The sequence below is a fragment of the Ammospiza nelsoni genome, chromosome 2 (genome assembly GCF_027579445.1).
Source record: "Ammospiza nelsoni isolate bAmmNel1 chromosome 2, bAmmNel1.pri, whole genome shotgun sequence".
In the NCBI taxonomy this organism is placed as follows: Eukaryota; Metazoa; Chordata; class Aves; order Passeriformes; family Passerellidae; genus Ammospiza; species Ammospiza nelsoni.
The window spans coordinates 7,029,084-7,053,645 of NC_080634.1; the positions used below are offsets into that span (position 1 = coordinate 7,029,084).

A 24,562-nucleotide genomic window follows, 5' to 3' on the forward strand; every position below is an offset into this window, starting at 1 on the left:
GCTGCAGAGAAATTTCTTTTACGTTATCTGTGATGCATCCACGGACGTAGTACTTTATTCAGGACACATTTTTTTCACTCACAGAATAGTGATCAGAAAGAGATTTAACAAGTGTGTGGATGTGGCACTTGGGGACATGGGTTAGTGCTGGACCTGCTCTGAGAGGTGCCCCTGGGCTCAGGGTGAGGCTGGGGCTGATGCTGAGGCAAAGATTTCGCAGAAGAACAGAGCTCCCAGGGCTTAAGCGTCGGGAAAAAGAAGGAATGCTGGTTTCTGTAGCTGTGGGTGCTTCTTTGGAGTCTTCATCCTCTTCCCACTTAGGTGGAGTTCAAGCCCTTTGTACCAACCAGGCTGGTACTGGACAGAATGTAAGAAAATAAAGATAGTGCAGAAGGCAGTCTCACACCTGAGCAGCTGCAGCTGTGCCAATCCCCAAAGATGAGGAACAGCCCTGCCCTTAACAGGCCACAGCTGTGTCCAATAACGAGGGTGCTACAAAAGAGGGGTGAGGAGGGAGCTGGAGTTTGTTGGTTGTGCTGTGAAGGAGTGGTCAGTGCTGTGAGGAAATGCCCATGAGAAATCACAAAGAAGGTATGGAACTTTTGAACTAAGATGGTAACTACTATGCTCACTTTTGGGGCTAGAAATTGAAATGGGAAGATCAGGTTCTTCAACCTTTTGCAGATTAACTTTTGCGTGTGTATTACAGCTGCTGTTTAATTTCATCCTGCTTAGTACTTTCACAGGAGTTGTCACAAACAGAATTTTAATTATGCTTAAAAAAAAAGAGCTGACAAAAAGTGACTATATGGGTTCAATCAAAACAAACAAGTTGAATCAATTTTTGTCTTCTGTGGAAGTAAAGATGGTTTGTAAAGCTGAGTTCCAAGCTAGAGATATTTATGGCCAAACTTTCTCATTTGTTTTGCCTAACAGGAAGTCACTTCAGAAGGGAAAGCAAATAATTCCAGTGTTTGGATGTCCAGAGAGGAAGAAAACAAAGCTAGCCTAGGATTTGTTTAGATTTTTCAAGGTTGAATAGTGTGTGTATATATATATATATATATAATTATTTATATATGTAAAATAGTGTGTATATATATATATAACACAATATAACATTCAGAGACCATTCAGAAACTTGGCTTATTATAAGACATGGTTACTGATTTGTTCTGTTTTAAAACAGATCAATGGCTTCTATACATTTTATTGCATTCTTCTTGATTTTCTTAGCTAAACCACTAACAAGAGCTTTACGTTATTTTCCCTTTTCTCCCCTGGTTTTGCTGAAACATCTGGTTTTAGCCTGGTCTTATCAGAGCTGGACACTTCATAGGAGTGTGTTAAGATGACACTGAGGTTCCTTAATTAGCATCTAACAGGATCATCCTTAGCAGCTTTAAGAGTCACCCTCTGGGCAGTGGTGCTCAGTGTCTGGCAGTAGTTTGGCTATCAGGCAGGCAGTAGGATTGCAGGAATTGTTAGGAATCTGTTCTAGCTTTGCCTCTTCTGACTACTTTGAAACAACAAGGAATTTGCCACATCATTCCCCCACCCCATCCTCCATAAGCAAATCATGACCATGGTTTGGTTCCAGTTCTTCCTGCAGTATCCCTCTTTGGTCTTTATTTCTGCTACAGTATTATTTTTTGGGGAATTTTTTTCTGCAGTCTTCTGTCATTTATCTGGTTTTTCTTTTTTTTTTTTTTTTTTTTTTTTTTTTATGGTGTATTTGTGTGTATTTATTATTGTAAACAATAGTTGGTTAATTTCCAAAAAACCACCTCCTTTCCCAGGCCATATGCTTGATGTTCTGCTTAATATTGTGATAGGTGTTCTGTGATATTGTGGTTTCTGTGAGCTAAATGACACATTCTTTTACCTTGTGGCACTTACCTCACATTTATTTTACTACAGGCTCCACAGGGAAGCCATCACAGTACTGAGCTGTCAGAGTTCAAAAACCATCGGGATGACATTCTTTTTATGATTTATGAGTTTGTGATTTACTTTTAGGGGGGTCCTGTAAGGAACAAAGGATTGGATGTCATGATCCTTACAGGTCTCTTTGAACTTGAGGTATTTCATGATTCTGTGTGGGTTTTTTTTTCATTTTTTTCATCTGTAAGGCAGTGAGAAGGTTTGATTTGAACTTCAGCAATGCTATAAAACTGAATGTTTAAATCATTTACCAGTATTTTGAAGGGGAGCCTGTCCAATCCAAGAGTCAACATGTTTATATATAAAGGGACTTCCTCACACTGAGACTTAATAAAGTAATGAGGTTCTTCATATTTCTTTGTCTATAAAGGTTTTCACGTGTCAGTAACATTTAAAAAAGATTGCACTTCTTTTCCTTCTATAAGACTAATTTTAAGTATGTCATATGCATTATATAACCTCCTATAATTACTAAGGAAGAAACTAAGGGAATATACTCTGTCTTGTGAAGGTATAAGAAGATACAACCTTAAAGAATGCTTTTATTTACATTAAGATATTGGAAATAATCTTATTGTGTTAAGAATAAATTGTTGCTAGAACCTCTTTCCGCTTTTGCTGATTTTTCTCCCCAGCTGTTTTGCATATTTATTAGCTTCCTATCAGAGATACTTTGAATATAATTTTAAAATAAGAAAATAAATATTTTCCTACTTTTTGTATCAGGATAGTCATAAGGAAGTACATTTTCTGCATGGTGTACAGGGAGTTAGGCGTGCAATTTCCATTAATAATGAACCATGCAAAAAAATTTGCCCTTGAGATGTACATGTATAGACATCACAAACATTAATCGTTAAAGTTGTTCAGGATTCCTGAGCTACTTTCTTATCCAAAAATTATAGGGTATATAAGAATTTAATTTCTCGTTGGAACAGTTGGAATTCATCTGGCTCATCTTGCATAAAGAAATATCTTCGTACAAAGTCAGGAAATCTTTGTTCCATGGAGTTTAGTGGACAGTGAGACCCTGCCAATCCCTCTCCATTTGCAGTTTGTTCCATTCTAGTGCTTACTTTCAGGTTCCATACATGTCCAAATATTAAGCCTGTTATTTGTCTTGTCAGCGAACAGGTCTGGTGGTTTTTTAGGGATTCTATAAAACTTGGCTGTGTCTCTATATTTTTCTCAGGAGTTTACTAGAATATGTCACCACTTTCTGAATATGACTACAAGGGTGCTTGTTTCCTTCTCTCCTTATCTAACAAGTATTCCTCTGCAGGGTTAGTCAACAATCCTGTAAATATTTATGCGTCTACTTCCCACTTCAAAAAGCATTATTCACTTCAATGGAATGCGCAACAGTGAAATTGATACTATGTGTTAAAATTTGAGGGATTAGGGCCTTGGGTTTGTAGCAACTGGCAAGGTCTGTGTGAAAATCCTGTGAGCTTGATGGAAAATGCTCTTTTGTTTCAGTGACTCAGGTTTGTAGGTTTCTCTTTACTGCAGCACTCCAGTAGAATGTAGATATAACCTCTCTCTTTTGGTCTGTTTCTAGTCGAAGTGTCTTCAAACAGTTTCAAGACCTAATTGTAAAAAGTAGTCTGCAGACTACATTGGAAGCAAAGCTGGTGTGTGCAGTGCCTGAAGAGGTAGCTAGGAAAATCTGAGTTTAGGTTAAGAAATCATGCTTTTATTTTTTATTATTCTTGTTTTCTTTCTGTAGCTAAAGAGAAGATGGATGCAAGCAAACTTTTTTTTTTAATCTGTCTTAAAAACTAAGCTTTCAATGTACTTTGTGGAGACTTGCATCGACCTCCAGCTCTGGAGGTCATGAATATTGGGATTTTGGAAAAAAAACAAACTTGCGAGTATTTTTAGAAGTGCTTACTTTAATTATGATACTGAAAATGTGTTTTTTATTATTTTTATATTTTACTATCTGTCCTAGTGATGTAACATTTGATATCTTATCTACAAACTATGGGTTCTGTTAGGCCTTATAGTTTGGTTGGCTGCTGTCTTGAAAGAAAACAAGGTTTCAGTTTTTAAGAATGTTTCACATACCTTGTAGAGGAATTCAAACAGAAGCATGGATTTAAGATTAGGCATTGGATGGATTGAACTTTTAAGAGTGATGACTTCTTACAAGTGTAATTTATTTGGGGAACAAATAAAACTTCCTAAAGCTTCTTAGATGAGAGGGGTGCAACAATTTCCATAAGTGCCCTCATTTTTTAGAGATATCACTTAGTTTAGCCTTAAAGCTATCACTGCTCTGCATAACTTTTATTCTCTAGTGTTTAGAGTTTTCCTTTGAAATACAGAGAAGAAAATTCACAATATGCTGGTTTTGAATTGCACAGCCTTCCTCTTGGAATGCTGCTTTCTTTACAACTTGATTTGGTTTTGTTGAGGTACCTTGATTAATTAGCAGATGGTCACCCAGTTCCTTGAAGGAGATTACATCAGTCTTTCTAAAGAACTCCCATATGAGTAGTGTTGATGAGATGAGCAGAATTGATATCCAACAGTTCAGATTTGCCTTTTGTAGGGGAATACAATATAGGTAAATAAATGTAGCATAGCAAGTAATCTTATCCCTTTAAGGAGTTGCGGCTGAACCAGTTATTAGATTGGGAGCAAGCCTGATTTTAACAGAACACACCTGTAGGCAATAAAATGTTAGCAAAGAGTGGGTTGGTTGGTTGAGGGGACCTGGAGTCAGTTGGCTGCTGTGAGGACAAGGAAGAGTCAGTGCCTGGAGGAGCTGCCTACAAGAAACATCAAGGAGGTATGGAACTGTAGCATTATATAACTTTTTCAATGTAAGGGCAATAGAAGTGTTGCAATATAACAGCAGCCTTTAACCAGTGCTTCTTAATTGACTAAACCCTGTCTTCATACCTCAAGAGCGAGCAAATATTTGGAATGAGTAATGCCATGTAAAGTTCTCAAATTCTGAGCTGGCCATTGCTGGAGGGGACAAGAAATCTGCAGGTAGCACCATTATCAATTTTTCTGAGACTTAAGGAACATTTTCAGGAGAAATGACTCAGTGCTAGTGTTCCCCTGATAGGAGACTACTCTGATTGCAGTACCTCCTATTCCAGGGAGTTGCAGCACCTGCACATGCTCCAGTAAGCCTCGGTGAACAGAAGGGGACTAAAAAAGACGGACGAATAACATTTAGCAGTTTAACTGCCTATAATCTTAGCGCAGTTCTAACAGATGGCTTTCATAGTGATACTGTGCATTGCTGAAAAGCTGGCGTATAACCTCAGTTGAATTCCAGGATTGCATTCCATGCCTGGTGTGCTCAGTGTGTGGGAGTGTGTGTGTAAACACGTTACCTGCCTGCAAGATATGTTGTATGAGAAGTCAAGACTGGCAATTCTTGTGGTAGCATCATCACTCTCTTTGGTGTTCAAAACCAAAGTAGCTTGTTAAGATGGCGTGGAAGCCCAGAAGATAAGGGATTTTTGTGTTTGTGTCAAGCAGCAATAGCTGGATGGCTGTGAAGCCTTACGGGGATTGTTGGCACCAACAGCCAAGGATGGTTGAGAATAGCACACAGTGAGAAAAGAGCAGGATGTGGCTGGAGAAAGGAGCCACTGGGAGGAAGGGGAGTACTTTTCTGGGACAAACACTCTGTTCTTGTTCCTGCAGATAAGCACAACACAGTACAGTACAGGCGCAGGATTGAGATCTGATGCCTTGAGAAGGCTGACCTAGAACAGAAGCTGGACAGAGTTAAAGGATAAAGCAGGGAATTATTAAAAGACCTCAGTGGAAACACCTTGGGCAGTACAAGAGCCCAGCCAGGGCTGCGCCCAAAATGGTCACAAAAATGGACGACTGGTCAGAGGGTCTTGCACTTTTACAAGTTCTGGTCCATTTGCATATTGGATTTAATTGTCCAATTACAGCTTTAGGTTATGAAGTCTCATCCTTCTTGTGTATCTCTTCAGTCCACATTGTTTATGCTCTTGGACCTGAAATTTGGGTTGATTGTCTTTGGTCCCCAGTTAGAGAAGAGATTTTTTTCCTCTAGTTACTCTGTCAAGAGAGCTTACCATTGCTTAATAAGAAGCTCAGAACTACACAATAAAACAGCACAGAATCTGAAAAATATAAAACTAAAGCCTAAGGTATCAGATCAAGAAGTAGGCATGCACTGTAGGGGGGAAGAAGACCACCAAAACCCCCTGAAGCCCTTTCTTACTTACTCTTTTCCTTTTGCCCTACCCCTTTATCCAAACCCCTTATGTAGCATCTCGGGGACTAACCTACCATTTTCCAAGTGTGTAATTTGCTAACAAAACTTTGTGGGTTATTGGGAACCCTCTGACTTCTGTTTTCCCTTTAAACCCTGAGCATCTATGAGTCTTGAGTGCTCCATTCCCCCTAAGGGTGGGACATCACAGATGCTGAGAAGGTGGCTGTCATCCATTTGTATGACTGCTTCTGGTTTCCTAGCCATGCCTCTGGCCATTATATCCTGAGACAGACTTCCTTCACTTAGAGAACAGGAATAAATTTTTTGAGAATCATCTTTCTGGCGGTCATAATGCTGTCTGTATTTGTGTGTCCTCCAAGGCTGGTAATTGATTACATAATTGTTTAAATAAGGGTTTCCTGTCAGCAGCATATGTTTTGGGGTCACTCTGGTGGAGACATGATAGTCCTTGAAAACAGTAAAGGAATAGCAGGGGCACTCACACATCTGAATGCAGTGACAGCAGTTACAGATGTTTAAGTCATCCCAAAGGTGGAACCTTTAACTTCTCTTATGCTTTCAAAAAGGGAACTAGAAACAGTGGATACAAGATGAAAAGGCAGAAGCTATCTCTGTGTCCTACAAGCAGAAAGGAAGAGTAACTCATGCTGCAATACTGGGCCTGGGACTGAGCAAATGAGACTAAGAAAGATTATGGTGGATGTGGGTAATTGGAAAACAGCTGGGATGGATATGGAGATTGAAAAAAAGCAATGAGTTCTTGTTACCTATTTTTTAGTTAGTAATAAATACTCATTGTCTACCTTTTAATTAAATGTATATGTTTGAGGCACACAGTATAATTGGTTATATGGAGTTATCAGTTTATTTGCATAGGGACACCTCAGGAAATATATTGGGGACTTCCAGCCCTTTTGTGCTGGTTTTAAGAGAGGGTTTCAAAACTTGTTACCTGTAGCAGAAGAATCAAGGAAAAGCCTAAAGGATTTTAAAGAAATTGTTTTGGAAATGTCCCCTAAACTTTGGACATCTCTGTGATTCTTTCCTCCAGCCCTGGCAACCTCTCCCACAAGCTGGCGGACACACTGAGATGCACAGTCACAGAATATTACCTGTCTGTCCTGTAAGCAGCTTTCAGCAGAACCAAAGCCACCCTGGATTATGCAGACAAATCCCAACTCTGCTTTCTTTTAAAAGGGTAACTGAAGTTGTTTTAGGAAGGCAGGAATTGTTTCCCTTAAAACCGAAGCTATGTCTCCAGTGTTATATTGTTTCAAAAACTGGAGACTGAACTGATAAAATAAAAGATGTCGTGGTCTGGGAGCGTTGGCAGAGAAGTTGAAGTCAAAGAAGGATTATGTGGGAGTTGGGACATGCTGTAGAAACACCCAGAGAAAAACTGAAGGAGGAGATCATGAATGCTGCTGCTGCTCACACTGCACTCTATTCATTTGTTTTCCCTTCTCAGAATTTCTCACTTGGTTTCTGAAGCACAGGAAACCATACCAACTTCCTGAAATGCCGTCTTGATTTCAGTCCAGTGAATTTAATTGGCGGTAGTGTAGAATGATTTGAAGAACAAGTACAGCCCCAAAGCAAGTGCTAATACTGCTGGGGCTTGATATATGCTGAGAATTCATTGCATGAAGCTCAGCAAAAGATCAAGACTAAAATCATTAGTTAGGCTGACTTAGAGAATTTGGAAAGTGATTTGGCACTGACCGAATTTGCATGAAGCCTGCCCTGTGATATCACACATAGGCAGGAATTAGTTATTTGGAAGACTAGAAAATTTTAAAATTACTGGCTCACTTGAAAGAAAAAAAATCATCTTTGTTGGAGAATTTACAATCCAGTGAAATAACCATAAAAGATAGACCAAAAGCCCAAACATCCCCCTTTTCTTTCATGTTAGAATTTTTAATACATAAACTTCACAGCAGATTAAACCCTAAGTCTAAAACAGCTGTTTAAAGTATTTCTGTAACTAGGAATGCCCCTAAATAAAAAGAAAGACTGTAATGAATTCTATTGTATTTTGCTCATGCAAACAAGGTGCTGTCATTGTGGGAGAAGGGCTGGCAGGGATTCACAGGGGGAATGAAGGTAGGAATAAAGGAGAATAGTACATTCATCTATAGTTAAAAATCACATTGGTTTTCTTTTTGATAATTCAATTGTGCTCAACATGAATTCTCACCTTTTGTGGGGGGAGAAAATTAGAAGCATAACTTCAAGCAGACAATAATGAAAGAAAGCATTCATGATTCCACACTGACTAGAAAACAGCAAGAATAAATCGGACAAATCAAGCATTGTGGTAACTGTTATACAATCTCATGCCTCTTTATGCCTATTATTAATTGAATGACAATTCCTATTTATGATGGGATATCTGGGTTATTTGGCTTCAAAATACAAGGTGCTTGAGGTAGGACTTTGGTATGTTTTGCTGAGATGTGTCCACTGGTTTAAGGAATAACTTTCTGCTGGATGCAGAAAGCTAGTTGCTCTTTCTTTCTGTCAGTCTTTTCTTCCTTTCTTTCTGAGTTATTAAAAACTGGTAAATGAATCTTCACCTCCACCCAGAGTTTTAGCTGCAATCCCAAAACCCACTGACATCCTGAATGCAGCAGAAGAGCCTCAACAGGGGCCCTTTGCTCAAGGGTTTGGAATTGCTCACACGCGTTCTGGTGAACAAATATCCCCGTGGTGACATTTATGAGCAGAATCTATTCAACAGGAAAAAAATCCAACCAAGTTAATAGTATGGCTGACTGAATGTGAATAGTGGTTTTAAGCCCATGTACCTTTGATTTCAGTAGGCTTAAATCTTGAAGGATTTGCCGTTCTGTAACACATTGTTTGAAGCTATCATAATTTTAGGTATTACATGAAATGCTTCTTATGTCCCCCTTCTTCTGCAGGCTAATTGCAATAGCGTTTGAGAATTTGTGAAATTTGAATATCATTGGACTGCTCAACCCGCGTGGCCTTATTGCTGGGAGCCAGCATGTTTTTGGATGTGGTTCAGATGTTGTTTAAGGTTTGGCCATTATTTGTGGCTACTCCAGCCCCTGTGAAGAGCACAGAGGCTGGTCATGCCCCAGTGCTGGATGTACCTGCCCTAAGCCTGCTGTGTGTTCTTTTGGTAATTATCTTTCACATTGATAGAACATTCAATTTGACTTTCTACATAATAGAGATAACATAATCCTTCACTCAATTGCTTCATCATCATATTCCAGAGAATCTTCTATACTGGGAAGAACAAAGCATTCGGTATGATTTGTAGTAGGCCTACTATTAATCCATTTTTTCTCTTTTGCAGTCCTGGAAAATAGCCTTGCCTCTGCAAACACTTTTGTTTCTTTTAACATTTTGCTTCCTGTGGGTTCAGACTGTGTGTTGACTCTGCTGTTCACTCTGGGTAACAGCTGTTCTTGCTGAATTGGTTGTTTTGGTGTCATCCTTCTCTGCACAAGGATGTGTTTGCTCTCTGCTTTCCTCTGGAGGCAAGGTCTTACTTAGAGTACTCCAAGGAAGTTTTTACTTTGTGGCTATATCTTCCTATCCAGAATTGTACTGCAGGTGAGATTGCTCTGTCTCTACTAGTTTTACATATAAAAAGAAAATAAAGAAGACAAAATTGCCTTGGTAAGTTTCCCTTCTCTGCCAGTTCTCTACAACAGCAAAGATCAGCAGTAGCAAGGCTCTATGACTAAGTATATGTTTATATCACTAAAATAAATTCATTAAAATAAATTTATACTTCGTGTGAGTGACTGCAATACTGAAATTGAGAGGGACTCCAAGATGAGCAGCAAATAATCTGTGCACAGATTATTACAAAGTTTAACAAAGGTACAGCAGTAGATTAAGATTTGGCTGACAATTAAGTATTTTTTCTTTCTTTTCCAGAAAACAATTTAAACTGCCAAAAAATTAAACTGAAAGTAGAGGTGTGTGCTAATGGAAATACTTATGGATTTATGGAAAATATATTTAGGTAGTAATAAATAATGCCCTTGAAGGTAAAAGGTCATAAGGAGTGGATCAACTTGCAAACATTTTTCAGAAATATGAGGATATTTCAGAAAGAAATGTGACAAACCTAGAAGTGGAGTTACTTATTAGTAATTGGATGGCAAAAAAAGCCATGAAAAGTCAAAAAATGTGTTTTTAACTCTAATATAATCTCCATGTTTAAATGTATAGCTAAAAAGGGGAAACATTAATCAGTAGCAGAGAAAAATCCCCAAATATATAAATAGAAATGTCTTATTAAAAGATTAATTAATAAATGATAGGAAATGTAGCAAACCCAGAAATTCTTGTGGGAATTGCAGTAACATTGGATTCAAAAATGCTTCAAGAGATTATTTTAGTCTATTCAATGGCAAAAAGTTATCTAACCCATCTCTGTGGGTTTTTTTCCCAAGCGATGGACTTGGTTTTGTATTTCAACATTACTTGTTAGAAAATGTTTCTTCTCATGTCCTATGTGTGCCTTTGCTGTGAATGAATACTATTCCTTGTTAACTGCCCCATCTTTCTAGAAAATGCTGATTATGAATCCACGCCTTTCCTTTGGAAGAAACCAAATTCTCGTCAAAATCTTTTTTTTTTTTGACTGAAAAGCACAATTTTCCCAGTTTTTAGTCACAACCAGATGTTTTTTAAGGCTATCCTCAATGATGGATTTGCTCTAGCAGATTATGCTAATCTCTATAGCCTCTGAAATAATTTTAAATCTATGGCGCAGCAACTAATATTTCTTTTTGCAGTTACTAATACTGTGATATGCATTGAAAAAGATTGCTTAATTTAATGGGATTCTACAAGCTCAAAAATTTTCTTTAGGGCTGACATATTAATCTATTTTCTTCAATCTAGGAAGCATAGCGGTTAAATTTAAAATATGGTAAGATAAATATTGTGAAAAGTAATTATGCAACAGCAGAATCCAAATCTCTGTGAATTTCCTGCTTTTGAAATGTTTTACACTTCTATACATTTGAAAAACAGTTGTAATAGTGTTTTCTGCAGGAAGAGCCTAACACAGCTAATTTATTCTGGGATTTCCTTTTACCCCAAATATACCAGGTACTTTGATGTCACTGTTATAGCAGTGCACAGGTAAAAGTGTTATTTCTGCCTTCAGCCCTTGCTTTTGATACAATATGTAGAAAGCAGCAACAAAAAGTAAGGAGCACACACCTGGAGAGAGAATGGTGTTCAATGGACCACAGGATACACAAAGAACTGCTCAAATTCTAGGCATTAATTGAGTATTAATGCTATGGCAAATGTCAAGTTTTACATGACAAATTCATGTCACTGGGCATTTTTACACTCTCACAAAATATTTTACAAGTTACAGATGTGTTGGAGAATCTGCTGATTATTTTTCGCTTCATCTTGCTTTGCGTCTGATCTCTCTTTCCTAAAATGTTTTTGAAGTGTGTGATTGCCTCTTGCTTTTTCGTGAGTGCAGACTCAGCTGTCTGCAGCCAATACAGTACTTTGAGGCAGCAGTATGAATTTTTTTGTTGTATTGCTGACTTGTGAATTTAAACTTGGGAATTTTGTCAGTCGTGGCTTTGACTCTGTGCAGTCCTTTGAGCACCTCACGTGCTTCCTTCTGGAAAAGCAGGAAGAAAATCTCCCTTTTCTTCAGATGAGATGCAAAGGGCCTTTAGAAGAACCAGCAGCTGCCAAATCATGTGCTGCAGGTTAGCAGACTGCTTCTCTAATCCAGCTTCGTTTGCCAGTGCATCACCTGCTCACCTTATACACTGAATAGAAACTTGAATGTCATATCATGGCAGCCCTTAGTGGTGGCTGTTGTATTCATATAAGAGTTTATTATTAACGCACTTAGATGTGTAAAAGTATGATTTCTGTGTTTTGTTTGTTATGGCCATCACTGACAAGATTGTAAAATACAATTCAGAAGGAGAAACCTGAGTGGGTCAAAATCTAAGGGAACATTTTTTTGTTCCTTTTGGTCAGAAGGAGGGGGTGCCGTGTAATCTGGCTGCTGTTGGTTTGGCACTGGCTCCTAGGGTGCTCTGTACCTTCATCACAGCTGCAGGTTTCTCTGGAGTGCCTCGCTAAGGACTGTGTGCTTCCCCAAGAGCAGTTGCAATTGTGGTCAGCTGCTGCCCCTTTGCAGCACCCAGTGCTTTCCCTGCCTGCTGGTGTTTGCATTTTGCACGTGTGCCCTGCATCCTGGGGCTGCTGTGAGCTCTCTGCTGGCCTTGCCTGACCCCTGGCCACCGTGCCAGAAGCTTTGCCAAGCACCATCTGTATCACCTCAAAGGAAAGCTCTTCAATTGTGCACCTGCACCTATTCTGAATGCCTGGAGCCTTTTTGCTGCTTCAAAAGATATTATGGCACAACCTGAATACTTTTTTTTTTTTTTTAAATAGAAATTTATCAGGGAATTGAACACTTTGTGCCTTTTCTGAGAAATGAATTGCAGTCACCACTGTACTGTACCACTGAGCACACTTGACATCCATTTGGGTCGTGTAGTTTGAGTTTCACGTTTAAATGCACCGAGCTTTGGTTGGCATGAGGGTCTCCACTGCCTTGCTCGCAGGACTATTGATATAATTCTGTGCAATCTCAGCCCTGCCCTGCCTGGTGCTCTGGCAGTGCCTCTGCCATGCCCTCTCCACTCCACAGATCTCTGCAAGGATGTCAGTCCCCAAACTTGCCTGTGGATTGAGGCTCAATTATATTTCTTGCCAACCACCATCTCTGTACGTTCAATTTCTGCGAAGTTTGCTTAGCTACGTTCCTCTTTTCAGGTGAGAACTTGTTTCCTTTCAATTCTATAGAGATCCATTGATTAATCACTTTTTAATTATCATTGATTAATCTATGATAATTAGGCAGGTAATAACATGTTTTTGACTATTACTAATTAGCATACATGAATATTTAGTCTTTTATTAATATCCAGAGTAAATTAATTATCTATGTTCTTTCCTGTTAACTCATGTAACTTGCACAATGCTTGCTTTTGACACAATACAGTGGTAGTATTTAGGCTGTAAACTTTTTTCACAACAAACACACCTTGTATCTATTTGCTTCCTTGAAGACTACTTTTGCCACAGAGAATTTCTCAAGATAACTTTGTTGGTGTTTACTGGTATTTTCTTACTGAAAATTCATAACCATCAATGTAGTGCTGTTCTTTTCTCTCTGCACTCCGTGTTTCCTTTTCAGACCTCTTACCTGCAGTAGTGTATGCTCTTTTTTTATTTTTTCCTACAATCTTTTGACCTTCAGATTATAATATTGGGCCTCAGGGATTGAAAATCCCGTCTTATATTTAACATGAGAGACTGTATGCTGTCGTGCACTTTCTTGGCGCTGCTGAAGCTCTTGGCACACAGCTAGGTCTAGTGAGGATACACTGACATTTCTGCTTTAGGGAAAAACATTTATTCTTCCAACACTTTGTTAAACTCTCTAGCTATCATGCTATACATAGAACAGTTCAATTTCTTTGTGTAGGTTTTCTTTTGTTTTTTGCTGCTTCTTGAAGCTTGTTCCTCCATTGATGGAACTTCTGCAGCACCTTGTTTCTTGCCTTGTAACTCAACTTTTGCCCTTTCCCTTAATATCAGAACCAGTTCCAAGATCCTGGCTTTCATCCTTTCCTTACTGGGAGAGAAGTCAGTGCGCAGGATTTGCAACAAATCCCTCAATAATTTGTTTTTCTCTCCTAGTCTTGTGTGATTTATGTGCAGTGCTATTGCCTTCCTGCTCCTGCCTTGGTTAGGACAATGGGTGCTATTATTTGGATCATAGTGCTTGCATAGTATGGAGCATTATCTCCTCCCTGGATGAGAGGGAACTGAATGAATCAAACGTATGGGTCTTGGAGGATGAGGTCTGTGACTCACAGGACTTTATTCTTCTGTCTTTAACTTCTTAGCCCCTTCTTTTTTCCTCCCCCCTGTGTACATCATCTTACAGAATTTCTGTGCTGTTTTCCCTCTTGAGTTCTGTGATAGGGAATTTTTTTTTAAATAGTTCAGTAGTTTAAATAGTTCAAACAATTCTTCCAAGATTCTTTTCTATTAAAAGCAAACTGTAAATGTGAATCCACCTAAGTTATCTAAAGACAACAGCTCCAAACAGTGTATCAGTTCTGCTGTGGATGACTTCTTGTGTGGCTTTTGTTTTGATTATTCAGTTCCTTTAGAGTGAATTTCCTCAGATGGAGGACGTGTTTTAATTCTGAAATCATAGAAATAGAAAAACATTTAATCTAAACATGTATTATATGTAGACTATATGGAGAAAGCAAAGTGCTCTTCCTGGGATTCAAAAATAAGAACGTCATTTTATCAACAATACTATAATAGCCATCATATAGAAGTTTTTATCTTGTGCCCATTTAAGTCTGCTTTTGTAAGATTCTATAGCAAAATAATGTAAGTGACTAAATCCATTAAAGAATATATTATCAACAGGTCTTTTACAACTCCTGGACTTTCTTGGGTCCAGTACTAAAATAAATTTGTCTCAGCTGTCAGTGTTAAACCAGATACCCAAAAAGTCAATGAATCAAAACCTGAAAACCTCAAATATTCTGGAAGGCCTTTGAAAAAAAGGCGAGATGTCTAGGAGATTGTATGGGGAATCAGAGATATTTCATCATAGCTGGATTGGAAAGAGCACACAGTCAGTTTTAGTTAGTTTGAAGCTGGAAGTAACTTGTTTGATGCAAGTTCTTATGAAGGCAGTGGTGGGTGCCAGAGGAGTTCTGGGATGAGGAGACATGTATCACTTGCAAGCGTGTGGTGTAACACTGTGGAGTGATGGTTGATGGTCTGGGATACAGGACAAGCAGCTGGGGAAGCACCCATGGTCACAGCACAGCACAGGAGGAGTGGAGAAACTCAGGTTTGGGCATGGGGGTGGTGGAGAGCACAGCAGTGAGAGCAAATTTTGGGGAAAAAAGGTGGAGAGTTACTGCTGGAAGAGCTGAACTTTGTTTCTTTGGGCAATATTCTGGAGAAAAGAACCAGGGTGTAACATTATCCAAAGTCCACTTTTCTTGCCTTGTAGAGTGGGAGTAGTTGTTCTTTCTTTAGATTTAGAAATTTTATTTTTCTTTCCCATATTTCTGTTGTTCCCTTGATTGGATTTTTTATTTAAATCATACAAAGGTGATTATGATCAATTCTGTTAGAACGCATTTACAGATCAAATGACAACTCATCATGTCTACTATTTATATTACTAGTTTGAATGGACTATTCCTGTACTTGGAGGAGATGGTCTTCAAAGACCTGCCAATTTTTTGGCTCCTCTGCCCTTGAGAGCTGTCTTTCAGTGGATTCCACTTCTATTTTTCTAAATAAGATAGTAGCAGCTACAAATAACTGCATGGTTTCCTTGTTCTGTGCTTTGCTTTTTACATACTTTACCTCTTTGTTGTTGATCAAAATTTGTGTGTGTGTCTTTTTGGTGTTCTGAGTGAAAATGCATGAGGTTTTTGCATGACAAATGACTGAATTGACTGAGTGGGAAGCACCATTAGTGAAGTCAAGAACTTTCACAAGCAAGGCACAGCAGTTTAAGGTACCAATCTTTTGCCAGCTTACTTTTAAACCTCCTGAATTTTCTAATGTGCAGTTCCGTGCTGTTTTATATTTACCTAATTTTCCTCTCAACACTTTGATTCTGCAGCAGAAGGAAGACCCTAGTTTTCCCAAGGAACAACAGGCACTCCTCCATCCCACTTGCCCATGTACATTTTCTGACACCACAAATCTGAGGCTTAGGAACTTAAATTGATAATAATAAAACACTGTAACAGAACAAGACAGTAAACATCATTTTCAGTCCAACACCACTGCCTTTCCCTGAAATCATCTTTGCCAATGTAACTAATGACTTGGCAAAATAAGGGAATTCCATGAGACTGCACTTCATTATTATGTATTGAGCAGATGTAAAATGTTCATGGTGACTTAGTTTGCTGTGGTTTATTTCTGAGTAGGTAGGGTTTGGGTTTTGTTAATATAAAAACCCTGTGTAGCTGAACCTGAGAAACAACAGATTGTTCCTGGCCCTGATGAATACCCACAGGAATGAAGAAGGCAAAAAGGGATTTGTTGCCACCTGTGTGTGACACCACTTCAGGCTGTTCTTTGTTCTTGCTTGCCTTTGATGTTATGGTTGGTTTGATATATGGGGAAGAGCTGACTAAAATACCAGGGCATGATGGCATAAGCACACCGTCTAAAAAGAACTGGGAACTCCTATGGAAATCAGGAGGGCTCAGAGTGCTTCCCACAAGAAAATACCATTTCATACCCCCTCCAGTGCAGGCCAATGCCACAATTCGCTTTTCTGCTTCTAATTCTGAACAAGTTGTTTTCTGTCCCTCCTGAGATTGATGCCTTGCATATGTGTATTCTGTGCACTGCTAGACTCAGATTTCGGCTCTGTGGGTGATCTTATGCCACCACAGGCCATTGTACATTCTGTAAAACACAATGAAACTGATAAAAGGGGAAAAGGGCGTCCTGGTGAATTGCCAGAAGCAGCCCTCAGGTTTCCTGAACTTCCTGAAAATAAGACAGTGGAGAGAACACACTTTCATCCCTTGATGCCAGTATATCATAATGTTCCTATGCCTGAAATGCCTCATGTTCTTTATTTTCATTATTAGTACTTTCTGTCTCAAGCTAGCTCTTAATTAACTCTTACTGTGGCAACTCTATTAAAAAAGAAACACCATTCTTGGCAAAATTCACAGTTACATTCCTCCTTACTTTGCTGTTTGAACACAAATGGTTTGCATGTAGCATTAGAGACTCTTCAGTAGGGGAACATCTATATGCTCAGACAAACTTGAAAAGGTATATACATGTTTATTCTGGTTATGCTCCTAAGTAGATTTTTCAAGACAAGACAACTGCATAGAATCGCATCATAGACAGAATTCACAATGGAGAAAAGTTTGTTTCAAACTCAGCTCTTTAATTAAATTGTCTAAACAAACAAACTGCAACTCAAAAACCAGACGTTACAATAACTACAGCAGGGAGACAGTCCTCTGTTGCCTAGAGATTATTTCAAATGTTGATTCCTCATGAGGATTGCTCTGTGATACATTTAATATACTGTCAAATATAAAATTTGGCTAAAATTTTGCTTATCTCATTGAAAGATTATTCATCTGTTTTCCCTTTGCTCAGAAGTAATACTTTACTGGGATGACTTTGGTTCCATTTTTGCAAGTTTTTCTGTAGGTAGGAAATACTTGGTCAGGTAAGCAAAGCTTTTTGATTTAAATGGAAATAGCTTGCTTGGGTAAATGACTGCATGGTTAGACCAATTGCTTCTCCATTTCCTTACTCTTGTGTTCTGTCTGCAAATTGTCAAACATGCAGCTGCTAAAGCTGAGATGATTATAGAAAGAAAGACGTTTCATTCTTCAAACGTGCTGACACAGATTTTTTATGATAGGCCAGTCTCTGGTTCAGTGGGATTTCCAAATTTATGAAAATTCAGTATCCCATGCTGAGGGTTCAAGTCTTTACTGAAAGGAAAAGGAAAATTAAGTCTCTAATAATGGCTTAATCAATGTGGGAAGGACTTTCTTTTACATAACCTGTGCACCTTGCATTTAAAATATTTTCAGTTTTCCTTCCTTTCCTCTTAGACTTTCTGTATTATCCTAGGTGATCAGACCTTGCTAGGGCTACGTAAGTAGTGATGACAGCAGAAAATCCTTCAGAGATAACCCTTAAGCCCTCTAGAACATGTTGATATGAGCAGGAATAAGGTGTAGCCTGGTTAAATAGGTAAAATTACTGGGGAAAAGATCTCCTGCAAAACAGTGATAGAGGGAGGCCTCTCATCTTGGGAGTTGGGACCTGGAAGTAGCTCTGTGAATCAGAAATTTTTTAGAGAAGTATCTGGAAACTGTGTGCATGACAACTGTGGGAAGATGGATTCCAGAGACACCCAGAGATACCACCAAGAGGTGCATAAACAAGGAACTGCAACAATAATTTATCATCTGAGCAAGTGGGAAATAGTGGAAAAATCAAATTTCTCTGAAATAATGTAAATCATAATGATATGTTGGCTCTTACAGGTGAAAAATCAAAATTTTTAGCATCTATTGGCTACTCAAAGTGGCGCATCCTACACCCTCTTGTGTTATAAAAAAGACTTAATTTTTATTCCAAATGGAGCCTTTTTCTTGGAGAACACCCCATGCTGCACATAATTTTCTTATAAAGGGTGAATGCTCCTCAGGGGTTTTCTGTGAGAGTTTGGCTTTGTGACATGGACCAGCTCAAAGAGGAGGTGGTGATCTCTGTACGCCCCCAGACTGGGTAACATTTTAGGTCCTGAAAACTGTGTATGATTTCTTGCCTGTCAGACTTAAATTCATGATTTTTATCTTTTTAAAACCAAGTACATCTAAAGGAATAAGGGTTTTTTGTGTGTGTGTGAAAAAAATCATAAAAATATAACGAATTTATTTTCTTCATTAGCAAGCTGTTTACTTCCATTGCTTTTTAAAGTATATAAATGAAGGTACAGGGAGTTTATTATTAGCATTATGTGACTCAAACTTAAAAAGTACGTTTTTAGATATGATTTTGTAATACTGGGAATGAAAACAAGTGGTGAAACATTTAAGCAGCACTACTTTTCAGAACTTGTGTTCCAAAGTTCTTGGGAGATGCATTTTGTTTTCCATTACACTTGAGCTCTGTCCTTTTCACCATAACATTTTCACATCTAATGATTTCCTTAACCTATGAGAGGAAATCACCAGTAACTGTAAATCTTTCTTTGTGACTATTTTCCCTTCCCTTGATTTGATTTGTTCTCATCTCCATTTTTATGCAAAGAAAAAAATGAAATTTCTTGTAAATCTCCATCAATATCCATGTTAACATTAATACTTATTTTTCAGTCTAGAACCGAAAGACTCACTGTGACTGCGACCTGCTTACTCTACTTAATTTTGTTTTGTTTCACTTTCTGCTTTTTCATTTTTTTTCAGGCTTCTGTGGACACATTTTCAACTAAAACCTTCATGTAATCATTTCCAAATCTTTATTTTAGGCAAATAACTGGGAACCACAAGTCATGTCAACTATGACCCTGATTTGATGAAGAGGGTGTTTTGCTAGAAATTTATGTAAGGTGTTTTCGGATTTAAATGAAATTCAGAACAAGGGTACTTCTTTCCCTGTATGTAATGAGGTAAGTGAAAACCCTCTACAAAGCAGGTTCTCTGGAAAAGTAATGGAAGATTTCTGCAGGGTCAAACAAATTACTCAGTTTCAGTCCGCAATTCTCTTTTATGTCCTAGAAAATATTCTTTTTGTAAGAGCCTTCATTAAGAAAAAAGAAAAAGCTAGAAATTCAGCCAGGAAAGTGCTCAAGATGTATGTTTTTAGAACATGGCTCCTTTAAAAAATATTCCTGCTGGGTTGAAGAAAAATAGTTAATATTCTAAGATCTCTTATCCTGCTGTTGTTTAGTGCCTTGAGAGTGTTATTATACTTGCACATATTCTTTATCCCTGTATCTTTGGCTTGGCTTTACAACACTGAAATAGAAACCATTTACAAACATGATCTCGTGTCCCTGAAAAGCTTGAAGAGATGATGTGATCATATCACAATGAGATTATCTAGCAAATTAAAAGGACAATGACTATGCAAAAAACCCTCATTTTCCAGTGGCAATCATTCTTTTCTTTTGAAACACTTTAAGCCAATGAACATTAGTGAGCTAGGTGGAAGACAAAATTTTAAATGTCACCTCGCAGCTAAGAAATCAGATTTCAAATTAAAGGATGATAAAATTGGAAGTTTTATCTGATTATTATTTTAAAAAGTAATTCAAAGCTACAGTCAAGCTTCTGCCAATAATTTTGGTTTATTGTCATTGAAGGCCTGTGGTAATAGTCATAGAAATGGACAGTTAATTTTTTTCTACGTATTTGAATCACTTTTTTTCTGAAATTAAGTACCATATTTTGTGAAGGTAGCTTTTTCTGTCTACAAGACCTGAGCTGAATGTACTATTGAAAGGCACTGGGCTAACAGCTATGGAAAGCATAATTCTCTATTTAATTAGTACACTGAACTCGAGTAATGACATGTTGGGGTTTTTTTTTGTACTCTGCTCTACTGGTGAGTCTCAGGTCTGCTCTGGAGTAATTACCTATATCTCAAGAATTAAGGGGGGTTTTGTTTAAGTTTTCATCAATCTGAACTTTGCTTTTGAAGGCAAAGTACTGTGTGAGCAAAGATAAACTGTCTGACAGTCTTTAACTTCCTCAATGGAAATGAAAGTTGGTCACAAGTTTTGTCTTTTATATAAATTTTTAGACCAACAAACATGGGTCACAAAACAGGCATTAGAAGACTGTCCTGGTGGATGATGTTGTTGTTTCACTTTCAAGTAGTTTACCTGAAATGCCATTAAAGTGAGAATCAACAGGAACTGGATATAAAAAATATCTTCCCACAAAGATGGATGGGTTGACCAGCAAAGACTCCTCTGTTTGGTTCAGATGTTTTGGGTGTATGTGGTATATTGAGTAGTTATCAATGTACATTTATGTTTTACATGCATAAGCTTTGATTGGGTTTTTTTCACCATTTAAATAAACAAATTCTCTCTCATAATATGCATAGCAGTGTTTCCACTCCCATGAATATGGATTCTATCTTTATTTTACGAATACATCATAACTTCTACATTAAGAAAGGAGTAGTATAACATTGCTTGTTTATATGCAGGCAGAAATACCTTATCTGTTTCTTTGTTTTAATTATAATGTTGTTTGTAAAGCTCTGGAGATTCTAAAGCTAATTTCATTGTTGTTAAACTCCTGGATAATCTGTTCTGTGACTTTGTGCATTGCTGGTATACAACATTCTGAATATTTTTTCCATGTTGAAGGCTTATGTTTAGTCTTGCTTTCACTGAAGCTTGTTATAATTTATCCTGCTCATTCAGCTGCAAGGTTCAGACCCTGTCCACTGAATTTTCTTAATTTCCCATGTCTTTACTTGCCTGAAACTGTTATAGTATAACTTTCTATTCATATTTAAGTGACATCACTTGTTTTTAGCTTAGAAATCAAAAATTTGATCATTTGTGAATGCACATTTGTAGCTCCTTTTGTTTTACGGTGTGGCTTTTAGGATTTAGGAAACTGAAAAGTAGAAGTGCAAGGGTGAAGGAAAATGGGAAGAATGTGGAAAAAAATAGACAAAAGTATGATATTTCTGGCCAAGCTTTATTTTAAAATTATTTTTTGGAAAGCTAAATGAAATGGATTTGTCTTGGTCATCTGTGCAAAGGAAAGTAGGAGATAGCAGAATGAGAAATTTCTTTACTTGACTGTGCAGGCATTACCTCATCACCAGCCCTGTCAGGTAGATGACAGCCATGGAATCATTCTTTCTTCCACCTATAAGGGAGTAGACAAGCCAATTCTCTAACCATAGAATCATATCAATCTGAAGGGCTGAGGTGACAAGCAAGAGGTCAAGATGGACTAGGATACATAATGGTGTGAACTGGAAGTTGTCTTTGTATACTTGGAAAAAACTATAGCTTGGGGTAGTCTTTTTGGGGTCTTTTAAGGGGCTCTGGGTCACTGAAAGTTGTTCCAGAAATAGTATTGCATTCCACACTTTGTCAGTACCAGAATTCAAGTGGGTGAAGTGGACATTGCATCCATGAAATTACCCCTGAGAAAGAAATGTCCCTGAGCAAAGAGGCACTTTATATCACCACTGCACCTGTTTGGGCAACAATGGCCGAGAAAAAACCTCTTCTGAAATGAAACCCTGCATGGCAGAAACAGGAAAGGCTCAATCAGGTGCTCCAATTCCAGTGCTGAATTTTTGAAAACTGAAGGCTGATCTGAGCTTGCACGCACGCGCACAGCTGCATCTGTGCACACAAATCTGGTATTTATGTAAGACATCATTCCATGTGTGCTTGTCTTTAGGAGGGAGAAGTCAGTCTCAAGAATATATTCCTTAAAACCATTTTACAATATACAACCTCTTGGAAAGAATTATGGTTTCTAATATTTTTTCAAGCTAAACATTTACTTAATATCCTTTGCTAAAATGGTATTTAAAAAATTTTGTGGCGAGATGGTCACTGTCACTAGATTCTGCTTGAACTCCAAAACCAGACTGCAAAGTAATAGTTTAAGAAGATGGACTTTGTAATCTGACAATGCAGAAAAGATGAAGTTATAGTGGTGCTTCTAAAATGGAAAATTGTAATTGTTTCACTGTGTTTATCACAAATATATGTTTAATGCCATGCCTAGATTTATGACAATTTTCAGATATCTTTGCTGTCAGGTTGTTTCATAATGGCCAGAATATTACCTGTCATATTTCACCTTTAATTTGTATGGCAATCTCTGCTGACTGTGCTTCTATTTTTTTCCATAGAATTATATCTGCTGAGTTCTGTGGGTTTTACATTTGATTCAAAAGGCAGAGGCTTTCTGTGCTATCATCATCATTTGCCAGATGACCAGAAATGACTCCCAGTAAGGGTTAAAGAGTTGTCCCTGTTCAGTCCTTGGAGCTTTTTGATTGAATTTATTACAAGCTATATAAATATGAGCTATAAAATATTTTTGAGGTAGGAACTCTTACTGTTGTATCTTAGCATCTCTTTAAGAGATTAGGCTAAGGCTTTTGAGCTTGCCATTGGCCTGTGTAGAAACTTCTGGGCCTCTTTTGGGTCTAAGTCATGCATCCTATCTGAAAAAGCCAATGCTGGAAAACAGAGGAAGATGATTAGTTCTCTCTGAATCTCTTAGGATAAAGCTTTTCTGTCTTTTATCAGTTCATACTATTTTTATGTAATACTCTATGAGAAATGTTATAATATTTTTGAAAAACAGACATAACTGCAATTGCTACACCTTCTACCTATTCAAACTTCTCTTCCCTTTGTATCCAAGCTGATCTAGCCAAATAAAAAAACCAATAAGATCCAATACTCTCAACTTCTTTGCTGCCTGTACATGCTACCAGCAGCAATGACTGCCTTTTGTATCACAATGGCTCTTGCTGCTCAGTGGGTAAGGAACATGTGTGAGAATGGCCATGCAAACGTGATTGTTATTGAACTCTTGAACCAAAATGCCATCAGCAGCTGCAGAGGTTGCACCAGGTGAAGCAGCAAAGCAGAGCACCAGGTAGGACAGGCTCCGTGGGGTGAGCCTTACATGAATACATTTACACCCAGGAGGCTTTTTGAGAAGCGAATTGCTGGTGGAATGTTCTGTTTTGTGTTATTGCCAACCCTCTTCTTTCCCTGATATAGTAATAAAATGCTTGTTTTTGGTTTTGTTGGTTTTTTTTGTTTTTTTTTTTTCAGGCAGGGCTGTGCTCCTGTTCGTGCTGCTTAGGGTGCTGGATGCCTTTTTTGGCTGCCGGGGCATGCTGCTGGCTCATGCTGAGCTTGCTGCCTACCAGTACCCTGAAGTCCCTTTTCCAGCTTTTTAGGTGCCATGATTTAGAGTAAATTCTGTCCAAAACATCTAAAGGAGCATAAGGCTGTGCTGTTAAAAGGAATCAGTAAAAAAAAAAAATGAACATCCAAATCAGTGTTCATGAAAATCCCATGAGATTGCTTCCTGACACTGATATTTTTGAAGTCATTTCATTATGTGACACAGAAGACAAAAGACAGTTTTTTATTACCCTGGAGGGTGATGATTTTCCTACCTGTTGGACTGAATGAGTTGTTGGGCCGTATTCACATAATTTTCCATTTTTTAGGAAATCCTGTTTGTGTTGTCTCCTGGAGAAAGACAGGCAGAGGTCATTGAAGAGCAAAAATGCCTAAAAACAACTACTGGACAAATAAGGGGAGTTAAAAGCAAAAAGGCAAGTACCCATCACTCTTATGCATATGGCTGCTGATAGTTCCAACATTTAAACACCTAATAAATGAACAGTGCCCTGAGAAAAGTTCTTAAAAAGCTCAAGCCAAACAACTGCCTTTGCCCAAAAATAAGCATACAGTATCTGCCCCAAGTAACTACTAGATAGAACAAGTCAGATTTTCACAAAACATCAACTAACTGGATGGAAACCACAAAATTCGGGTGATGAGTGCGTTGAATTTTCAGCATTTTTGAAGGACAGCATTATCTTGCACTTTACCATTTTTTTTCCCTGTGACTTTCATGTTGATGGGTAATAAATGTGCAAGTCTGGTTTAAAAATCAGTTGCTTCTTTTCCTCAAATCTCTCAGAAGCATGACAGCACATATCTATTTCCCATCACAGTAGTGAAAAAAGAAA

General features: G+C 38.1%; 1 long non-coding RNA gene across 1 annotated transcript; it reads left to right on the forward strand.

The window, feature by feature from the left end:
• Nucleotides 1-535: 535 nt before the first annotated feature.
• LOC132069909 (uncharacterized) lies at nucleotides 536-24,142 on the forward strand. The gene is made up of 3 exons (XR_009417844.1): nucleotides 536-591; nucleotides 19,255-19,457; nucleotides 24,035-24,142. It is a non-coding gene; the product is annotated as an uncharacterized LOC132069909 (long non-coding RNA).
• The last annotated feature ends 420 nt before the right edge of the window (nucleotides 24,143-24,562 follow it).